The sequence below is a fragment of the Mauremys mutica genome, chromosome 1 (genome assembly GCF_020497125.1).
Source record: "Mauremys mutica isolate MM-2020 ecotype Southern chromosome 1, ASM2049712v1, whole genome shotgun sequence".
In the NCBI taxonomy this organism is placed as follows: Eukaryota; Metazoa; Chordata; order Testudines; family Geoemydidae; genus Mauremys; species Mauremys mutica.
This window is the reverse complement of record NC_059072.1, coordinates 61,863,501-61,872,962: the sequence shown is the minus strand read 5'-3', so window position 1 is coordinate 61,872,962 and position 9,462 is coordinate 61,863,501. Positions and strand designations below refer to the sequence as shown.

The following is a 9,462-nucleotide window of genomic DNA, read 5'->3' as shown; positions in this document are numbered from 1 at the left end:
ATTTTTTATAGTTCCTAACTTTGATAACTCATGACTATCATCCTCCCTTTCCTTCTATTTGTTACACATAATCTTTTTTTATTTATTATAGCTACCTTCAGTTCCCCTCTAAATCGGGTCTGTTTTTTTTAACTTGCACAGCATTCTTGTTATACTTATAAGAAGCACACGGGATCTTTATAGGGGAGAAGGTAAAAATGCTGCATTTATTGAGAATACAGCAGTTAGCATATGCTTTACACACACACACACACACACACACACACACACACAGAGTGTCCTGCCAGTTGACATTTATAGTTACCAGTCCAGAGTCTGGATCAATCTAGTGGCCAGCCAGACTGGTCGCAGAGGGGAGCCGGGCTCTGTTGGTCGCGATCTGATGCTCCTGGAGTAGTGGCAAGATGAACCCAAAGTCCCATGGCAAAGCACCCTGTTCTTATAGTCTTTTTTCTCTGTTGAAATCTATGGATTTTGCTGTGTCAGTTTCTGACCGGGTTACTTCTTAATTAGTTCTCGTTTGAATATTTGCTACTACCACCAAGATCTGCACCTGCGGCGTTTATCCTTTGATGTAAACATTCTAAAACATCTCCGAGGGGGTCATCCTGTCCCGGATTTGATTTAATCAATTGTCTTTAGGGGTGCCAGCCTTACCTCAGGGTCATCAATCTGCCCTTCCTTTATTATGGATGTGTGTTGATGGTGTCATTAAGGCTCTCCACTCCTTCTTCCTTGGCCATTTGGCTATAACAATGGCCTTCACACCTTATTTTTTCCTGATGTATACATTCCTCATTCACACAAACAGGCTTTTACAGAGACCTCTGAGAATACAAACAGCCGCATTTTATATTGAGCAAAAGACATTGTAAATTAAGCCTTCCTAAATCTTATAATCAAAACAATTCACACTGGGGCCCCAGGCCTTCAATGTTCCTCTAATCTCCTTAACATAGACACAATACAAGATCCTGTCTCTTACTTACTAAACCTTCAAACAAAGAAATGTATATTTAACTAGAGTGCCTAATTTGTAATACATATAGAAAACCATAGTAGACATTATAACTTATCCTAAAATGAAAGGGTGACCATAATCAGTCATAAGGATTGTTCTGGTCTGTTCCTGCTCAGGGTCAGTACAGACACTGGCAGTCTGTCAGATGCATTTCTACCAGTGTCCCAGAGGGTCATTCCTTTCTGCTGTTCAAAAAGGGTGGCTGGCAGGATAAAATCAAGACATACATTAGTACCTTTATTCTTATAGTACTATTATACAATCTTGCTCCTACATTCTCTCTTGATTGTGGCTTTTTGGGTATCTAGTAAAGTGTTCTTAGATGATTCCCATTTTTCTGATTAAATTCTTCCTCCCAGCTGATCTGGCTCATAATTTTCAGCTTTATGAAACTGGCCCTATTAAAATACCAAGTATATATATATTATTGGTTTAAACTTTATTCTGCTTGCAATTATAAATGTTATCAAGTTATGACCACTTGTACCTAAGCTACCATTAATTTTTAGTTCTGCAATCAGTTCTTCTTTATCTGTTAGAACAAAGAGATAGTATATAAATATGTGAATGCTAGGGCAATTCCTGAATCAAGAGATTACAGAAGTTTACAGGAGAGGAAGGAGAACAGCATGACATAGAGTCAAGTATCAGGGGGTAGCCATGTTAGTCTGTACAGGCGAGTCTCAGCTTACGCACATTTAACATGCACAAATTCAGCTTTGTGTACTTAGCAAAAACAAAAAAAAACAAAAAAAAGAGACTAACAACAATTTAAATAGTATCAGAGGGGTAGCCGTGTTAGTCTGGATCTGTAAAAGCAACAAAGAATCCTGTGGCACCTTATAGACTAACAGACGTTTTGCAGCATGAGCTTTCGTGGGTGAATACCCACTTCTTCAGATGCAAGTGGTGGAAATTTCCAGGGGCAGGTTTATATATGCAAGCAAGAAGCAAGCTAGAGATAACGAGGTTAGATCAATCAGGGAGGATGGGGCCCTGTTCTAGCAGTTGAGGTGTGAAAACCAAGGGAGGAGAAACTGGTTCTGTAATTGGCAAGCCATTCACAGTCTTTGTTTAATCCTGAGCTGATGGTGTCAAATTTGCAGATGAACTGGAGCTCAGCAGTTTCTCTTTGAAGTCTGGTCCTGAAGTTTTTTTGCTGCAGGATGGCCACCTTAAGATCTGCTATTGTGTGGCCAGGGAGGTTGAAGTGTTCTCCTACAGGTTTTTGTATATTGCCATTCCTAATATCTGATTTGTGTCCATTTATCCTTTTCCTTAGAGACTGTCCAGTTTGGCCGATGTACATAGCAGAGGGGCACTGCTGGCATATGATGGCATATATTACATTGGTGGACGTGCAGGTGAATGAACCAGTGATGGTGTGGCTGATCTGGTTAGGTCCTGTGATGGTGTTGCTGGTGTAGATATGTGGGCAGAGTTGGCATCGAGGTTTGTTGCATGGGTTGGTTCCTGAGCTAGAGTTACTATGGTGCGGTGTGCAGTTACTGGTGAGAATATGCTTCAGGTTGGCAGGTTGTCTGTGGGCGAGGACTGGCCTGCCACCCAAGGCCTGTGAAAGTGTGGGATCATTCTCCAGGATGGGTTGTAGATCCCTGATGATGCGCTGGAGGGGTTTGAGCTGGGGACTGTATGTGATGGCCAGTGGAGTCCTGTTGGTTTCTTTCTTGGGTTTGTCTTGCACCTTAAAGACTAACAGATTTATTTGGGCATAAGCTTTCATGGGTAAAAAACCTCACTTCTTCAGATGCATGGAGTTAAAGTTACAGATGCAGGCATTATATAATGACAAGAGAAGGGAGTACCTCACAAGTGGAGAACCAATGTTGACAGAGCCAATTTGATCAGTGTTCACCTACTGGCTTTTGTATGTTACCATTCCTGATGTCCAATTTGTGTCCATTTATTCTCTTCCGTAGGGACTGTCCGGTTTGGCCAATGTACATGGCAGAGGGGCATTGTTGGCACATAATGGCATATATCACATATATCATACTTCAACCTCCCTGGACATTCTATAACAGATTTAAAAGTAACTATTCTTGAACAAGTATCAGAGGGGTAGCCGTGTTAGTCTGGATCTGTAAAAGCAGCAAAGAGTCTTGTGGCACCTTATAGACTAACAGACGTTTTGGCGCATGAGCTTTCGTGGGTGAATACCCACTTCGTCAGATGCATGTAGACTACATGCATCCGACGAAGTGGGTATTCACCCACGAAAGCTCATGCTCCAAAACGTCTGTTAGTCTATAAGGTGCCACAAGACTCTTTGCTGCTTATTCTTGAACAAAAAAACTTCAGAAACAGACTTCAAAGAGAAACAGCAGAACTAAAATTCATTTGCAAATTTAACACCATTAATTTGGGCTTGAATGGGGACTAGGAGTGACTGGCTCATTACAAAAGCAGCTTTGCCTCTCCTGGAATTGATACCTTCTCATCTATTATTGGGAGTGGACTACACCCTGATCGAATTGACCCTGTCAACACTGGTTCTCCACTTGTGAGGTACTCCCTTCTCGTCATTATATAATGCCTGCATCTGTAACTTTCACTCCATGCATCTGAAGTGAGGTTTTTTACTCATGAAAGCTTATGCCCAAATAAATCTGTTAGTCTTTAAGGTGCCACTGGACTCCTTGTTCTTACCATGACATAGAGGTTGCTGACTACAGGCTGATAGGGTGGAGAAAGGGTGGGTAAAACGTGATGTCAATGTAGGCCACCTGAAGAGTCTAACCCATGCCTTAAGAAGTTTTGGTTTATGAGCCACTGTGGTCATTCATTTCAATGGAAATTATCTGGGACTTATTTGTGGTGTGCACCTCATACAATGTCTGAGAGTAGATTTGGACCACATAAGAGATTTATGTGGCGGAGGTATGCGTAGTTTTCTCTGGTTTGGCTGAGCATCTGAGTAATTGCTACAGCAACTCAATGAAATGCGTAACTTCCCTTCCTCCCTCCCCTTTTTGTCCTTTAATTTTGTTAGAAGAAATTCTGTGGATGAGAATGAATGGGTTGTAAAAAAAGGTGAAGAGCTTATATATTTCAGCAACACTAAGGTTGCTGGACAACCTTAACTCTGCATTTCCTGTTTTTAAGAAGGCTGAGATTTGCTCAACTCAAAGTTCTGCAAGGAAATGACCTACCACCAAGCAACCTTAATACTGTGTGAACAGTTTTTTTTGTCATTGAATATGGATATAAGCCCATATTCCATACACATAGTCCATATGCCTGACCCACGCATATGGCATGGCGATATTATTATGGAGCTCAGGTGATTTGCACATATAACTGTACATTGCCACCAGCAGCAAGCATGATTTTAGATCAAAAGAGGAAACAATGATTCTATTCCAGTAAACAGGATGGTCTACGGGTGGTTTAGGTCAGTGGTTCTCAAACTTTAGTAACCCGAGGACCCTCATTTTGATTTAAAATTTTGCCCTAGACACCCAAGGCCTCCACTCAGCCCCAGGCCCCTCCCACACTCCACCCCAAGACCCCACCCCTGCTCATCCTCTTCTTTACCCCATTCTGCCCCCACAACAGCTGTTCCCTCACAGGAGTTGATCAGTGGGGGCAGCGGCACTGGACATGATTCTCTCTCTCTCTCGATTGTGCTCCGTTCTCTGCTCCTCCCCCTCCTTCCCAGCGCCTTCTGCACACCATGCTGGGAGGGAAAGAAGTTGATCAGCAGGGCCTATAGACCCCCTGGAGCTCCCTTGCAGACCCCTGGGGTCCCACAGACCCCAGTTTAAGAAATGCTGGTCTAGATAACTTAGTCATGCCTCAATGCATGGGACTGGAGTAGATGAACTATCAGTCCCTTCCAGCCCTACATTTCTATGATATATAACCATGCATCTGGAAAAAAAATGCTGAATGCTTTATTTTCCTCTTTCCAATCTTTTTTATTTGTAGGGAGGACTAATTGCTGGTCATCACCACCCACATTTACTGTCATTTATTTAACTAGATTTCAATGCATAATTAAAGTATCTTCCACATACAATATCTCTACTCCTAGTATTTCTACCACAACAAGCATTGCTCGTGTTCAGCATCAGGTCACTCTTCTGTTTTGTCTACTAGGCAAAGGTCCACCCATAGGCTTTCAAATCATCTTCCAATGAGAAGGCAAAAGTTTCCAAAATTAGAATTGCTATCATACTCTTTTCTTTTTTTAAGTTGCTAGGGTTTTTGTTTATTTAAATCCCCAATTCCTATACACACACACCTTGCTATAAAATATCTACATATATCACTACTGTCCCTAACTGCTCAAAACTGGATTGTTTGTAAGAAAAGTATTTCTCTGCATTATTTTTTCTGAGTTTCACCATGGTCTCTTTTTTATTAATAGTGGGATTAGGATCTTTTACACTGATTGTTAATATATATATATATATTAATTTATATATATATAAATAAAATGTACCATCCACCATTAATGAGCATTGCTAATAACAAAACTATACTCTAGTTCTCAACAGGCTTTAAGAAGCTACTTTCTCCCCTCAGGAAACTAGAGGTTTTCCGCATGTACCCTATTGCTTTAGTAAAGCTCTCTGCTCTTATATGTTCCTCTTTCATTATTCTTCTTGACCCTCTCTTCTCCTGCTCTCCACGCCTATCTCCATTTACATATTGCATTGTTTCCTGTTCTCTAGCTTTTCTGTCCCCATCCTAATTATGCTTTGGAGAACCTCCCCACAACTTCCCACCCTGAACTTCCTCTTATCAGGGAAATGGATGATATTATGTTCCAGACTGTGGTAGAACACACATCCATAATCTAAAATGCATAATCCTATAGGGAAACAGGTCTCCCTTTAGCCTCACCCACAAAAGTGTGATCAAAACCAGCTAACTCTGGGGTTTCTGACAGGTTAAATACCAGGTGTGGCCAAACCAGCGTGTGGTTCTTTTAAAGTGTGGCTCGTGGAGGCTGGTGGGCAGGGGAACTCAGTGCCCTGCAGTGGGACAAGGGGCTTCTGCTCTGCAGAGAAGGGGGTCACGCAGAAGCGGATTTACCATGAAACAAACCATGCGGTGGCACGCACCCCCCCCCAAGACAGCAGGCCCCCCCCAAAATGCAGGACAAATCTCATTTGACAACCTGGCCCTGAGTCCCAGCCAGAGGTGCAGCAGGACTCAGAGAGGTAGGCTGCCTGCATGCTGTGGCCGGTGGCCCCAGGCCGCTCCCGGAAGTAGCTGGCTGCTGGCATGTCTCTGCATACCCCTGGCAGGGGGGAGGTGGCTCTGCACACAGAGACCCGGTGCTCCCCTACCCTTAAGGGGCATGCAGAGATGTGCCAGCAGAAGGGCTAAGGCAGCTCCCTGCCCACTCTGCCTCCCTCCCGCCACACCGCTCCTGAAAACGGCTGGCATGTCTCTGCGGCCCCTGGAGGGGGTCTCCGTGTACTACCCCTGCCCCAAGGGCCAACTCTGCAGCTCCCATTGGCCAGGAACTACTGCCAATGGGAGCTGCAGGGGTGGCACCTGTGGGCAGCAGCGCATGGAGACCCCCCTGCCCTCCCTGGCCTAGGAGCCCTTGCCAGAGGGGTGTGTGTGCCGGTCGCTTTTGGAGCCGGGCCACCCAAGGTAAGTGCCATCCCCCCATCCCCCTCCCGCATCCCTGCCCCAGCCCAGAGCCCACACCCAGTACCCAAACTCCCTCCCAGAGCCTGATCCCCACACCCTCCCTGCACCCCAACCCCCTACCCAAATCAAGGTACTTCACTTTTATTTTCATGTACTTCCCATTACTTATTATATAGGAAGAGGATTGTGGAAAGGATGAAGGAAAAAAAGAATTAAAAATGGGGGGGGGGACTGATAAGAGAGAATGTTATTTTTCTTGGCTTGGTCCCGGGGGAGAGGGGGAAGAGACCCAAAAATGAAGCTGCACACAGGGCTCCACTAACTCTAAATCTGCCACTGGGGTCACGGGGCTTTAGCCCCTCAGAGGGGGGCATCAGAGCAGAAGTCCTGCACTCCCGCAGGGTGGTTGTGTGTTTCTTGCGGCTCTCAAACTTCTGTAAATTATTGTATGGGGCTCAGAGGGTTCATAAGTTTGGCCACCCCATTATATACAATGGTGTTAAACCATTAACCAATGTTCAAGATTCCACAGCATTAGGTTCTCTTCCTCTTCTGTCCCCTTTGCTAATTTGCATGGCTGCTTTGCCTTACAAAATTGGGGGGGGGGGGGGAGCAGCTAATAGTTTTCCTCCAGGGATGGACTAAATGTGACAATTAAATCCCTATTTCCTAACACTTTGCTTTTCTATCTTCAAAAGTTTCAGTGAACAATTGCTGTTTTTACACAGAGAGAAAATCTCCTTCAATTTAAAAAAAGAGTATTTTAAGTTAAAGATTCAAAAGTCATCATAACCCTGGCTGCAAAGAAGATCATTCATTGTACATAAACTAAGATCTGTCAAAGGCTACATTGTCTTGGCAAGTTCTGACGGTGCAAATCTTGACCCAATTTTGTAATAGAACTGGTGTTTATGTTTAAATGCATAAACTGTTTTGTCCATTTCTGCTACATTCCAGAATTGTTACCATCATTCCTCCAGAGAAAAGTGAGTTTTCCATCTGGGTATATGGGTATCTTAGTATAAGTAATGTAGTATATATCTTGTGGGTAGTGCTCCTTAAATTGCCAAAATATTGACTATCATCATTTTAAAAATAATATCGTGAACAGCATTCCAGCAAAAGTGTTCCCCAAAATGTATTCCTACTTCCTTTTTGTGCACAAATTTCCTCAACAGGGAAAAATTAATTTAACTTAAACCAGCTGCAGTCAGTCTGATATGAAGTACCCTTTCACCCTCCTCCAGGGTGGGAAAATATCCACAGCATCTTCTACTGAATTTCTTTTTCTGCTGTAGAACATGCTGGTCTTAAAGAGACTTGCCACTTGTTTAATATGTAACCAATCTATGGCCTCATTACATCTTTTCTGGTTCTTTCCCAGCTGCAGGAGCCAAGCTATCAAGCCTTGATGAGGCACAATTTCTAAAATCTTGAATTGTCAAAAGTGTTCAATGAGATGAAATGATCAGATTTTTTTAAAGTCTGTTTTAGACTTAATTGAATTGCTTTTTTCTTTTTGTTAATATAAAAATAACCTTATTGAAAATGTGTGTTGCATTAGGCAGCAAATTAAATTCACAGTAAAAGCAGGATTTGCCATGAAAATTCAAGGACAGCAAAAAGTGAAAGCAAAATTTTCTTAAAATTTCTTACCATTGCATCTCCACAAGAGGTAGCCATAATTGTAGTGTTTGTGTAGACCAGCCATCATTTTAATGACTGTATCAGCCAACCCTGCTCAGATCAGGTCTAGGGGATTGTGCTGTCAAAATATCAACGGTCCTTACTAACAGCTGGTCCTTACTAACAGTTCCACAGTGGAGATACACCTGGTGGAGCTGCACTGCTGGTGGTGGGAAATGTGCTTTATAAAAGAGGTGCAAGTATAAGAGAAAAACAAAGAACAAGTGGATCCACCACTTAAGACAGGCAGACCAATCTACTGATGACAAAAGACTGAAATGCTTAGAAGCTACTTAGCTGCAGTCTTAAAAAAGCATAATAGTGGAAAGATACAATGCAATAATGGTTAACAGAAGACCTGAAGAAGAGCTCTGTGTAGCTAAAAAGCTCGTCTCTTTCACCAACAAGTTGGTCCAATAAAAGACATTACCTCACACACCTTGTCTTCCTAATATCCTGAGTCCAACATGACTACAACATTGCAAACAAAATGGGAGCAGTTATAAAGCAGGATCAAGAGAGACAGTTAGGCCTTGTCTACACTACAATGCTTTGTTGACAAAAGTCAGCTTTTGTCGACAAAACAGTGTATGTTTACAAACTGCAATAAGACTTTTTGAGGCAAAAATGCCCTGTTTTGGCAACAAAATACAACGACCCCGACAAGAGACCTAAGTCTTTTTCCTCTAAATTTTTGTTGACAAAGTGCCACTGTAGACACCATGCTTGATTTTATTGCTTTAATTGGCCTCCAAGAGGTGTCCCACAATGTCCATCATAACTGCTCATATCAGCAGTTTGAACTCCACTGCCCTGCAGTCAGGTAAACAACCATCTGCCCCTTCCCCTTAGAAGGCCTGGGAATTTTTAAAACTCCATTTCTTGTTTGCTTGGCATGGAGGTCTCCTCACATCGTCCCAGGTGACCATGGCACGTTATTGTGGCAAATGCTCTCATGCTTGGACCACTGCAGAGCTGCTAGATCTGCTTAGTATATGGGGAGAGGAGGCTGTGCAGTCCCAGCTGTACTTGAGCCGTAGGAATTGGGATATCTTTGGGCACAATTCTTGAGGCTTGTGCGAAAAGGGCTATGATTGGGACATGCTGCAGTGCAGAGTGAA

At 43.1% G+C, this 9,462-nt stretch overlaps 1 long non-coding RNA gene across 1 annotated transcript in view; it reads right to left on the bottom strand.

Moving 5' to 3' along the window:
• Positions 1 to 377: 377 nt before the first annotated feature.
• LOC123361968 overlaps positions 378 to 9,462 on the bottom strand; it is a 29,298-nt gene continuing 20,213 nt past the window's right edge. Inside the window, exon 3 of the long non-coding RNA XR_006576302.1 lies at positions 378 to 1,419. This is a non-coding gene — a long non-coding RNA (uncharacterized LOC123361968). The remainder of the gene's footprint in view (positions 1,420 to 9,462) is intronic.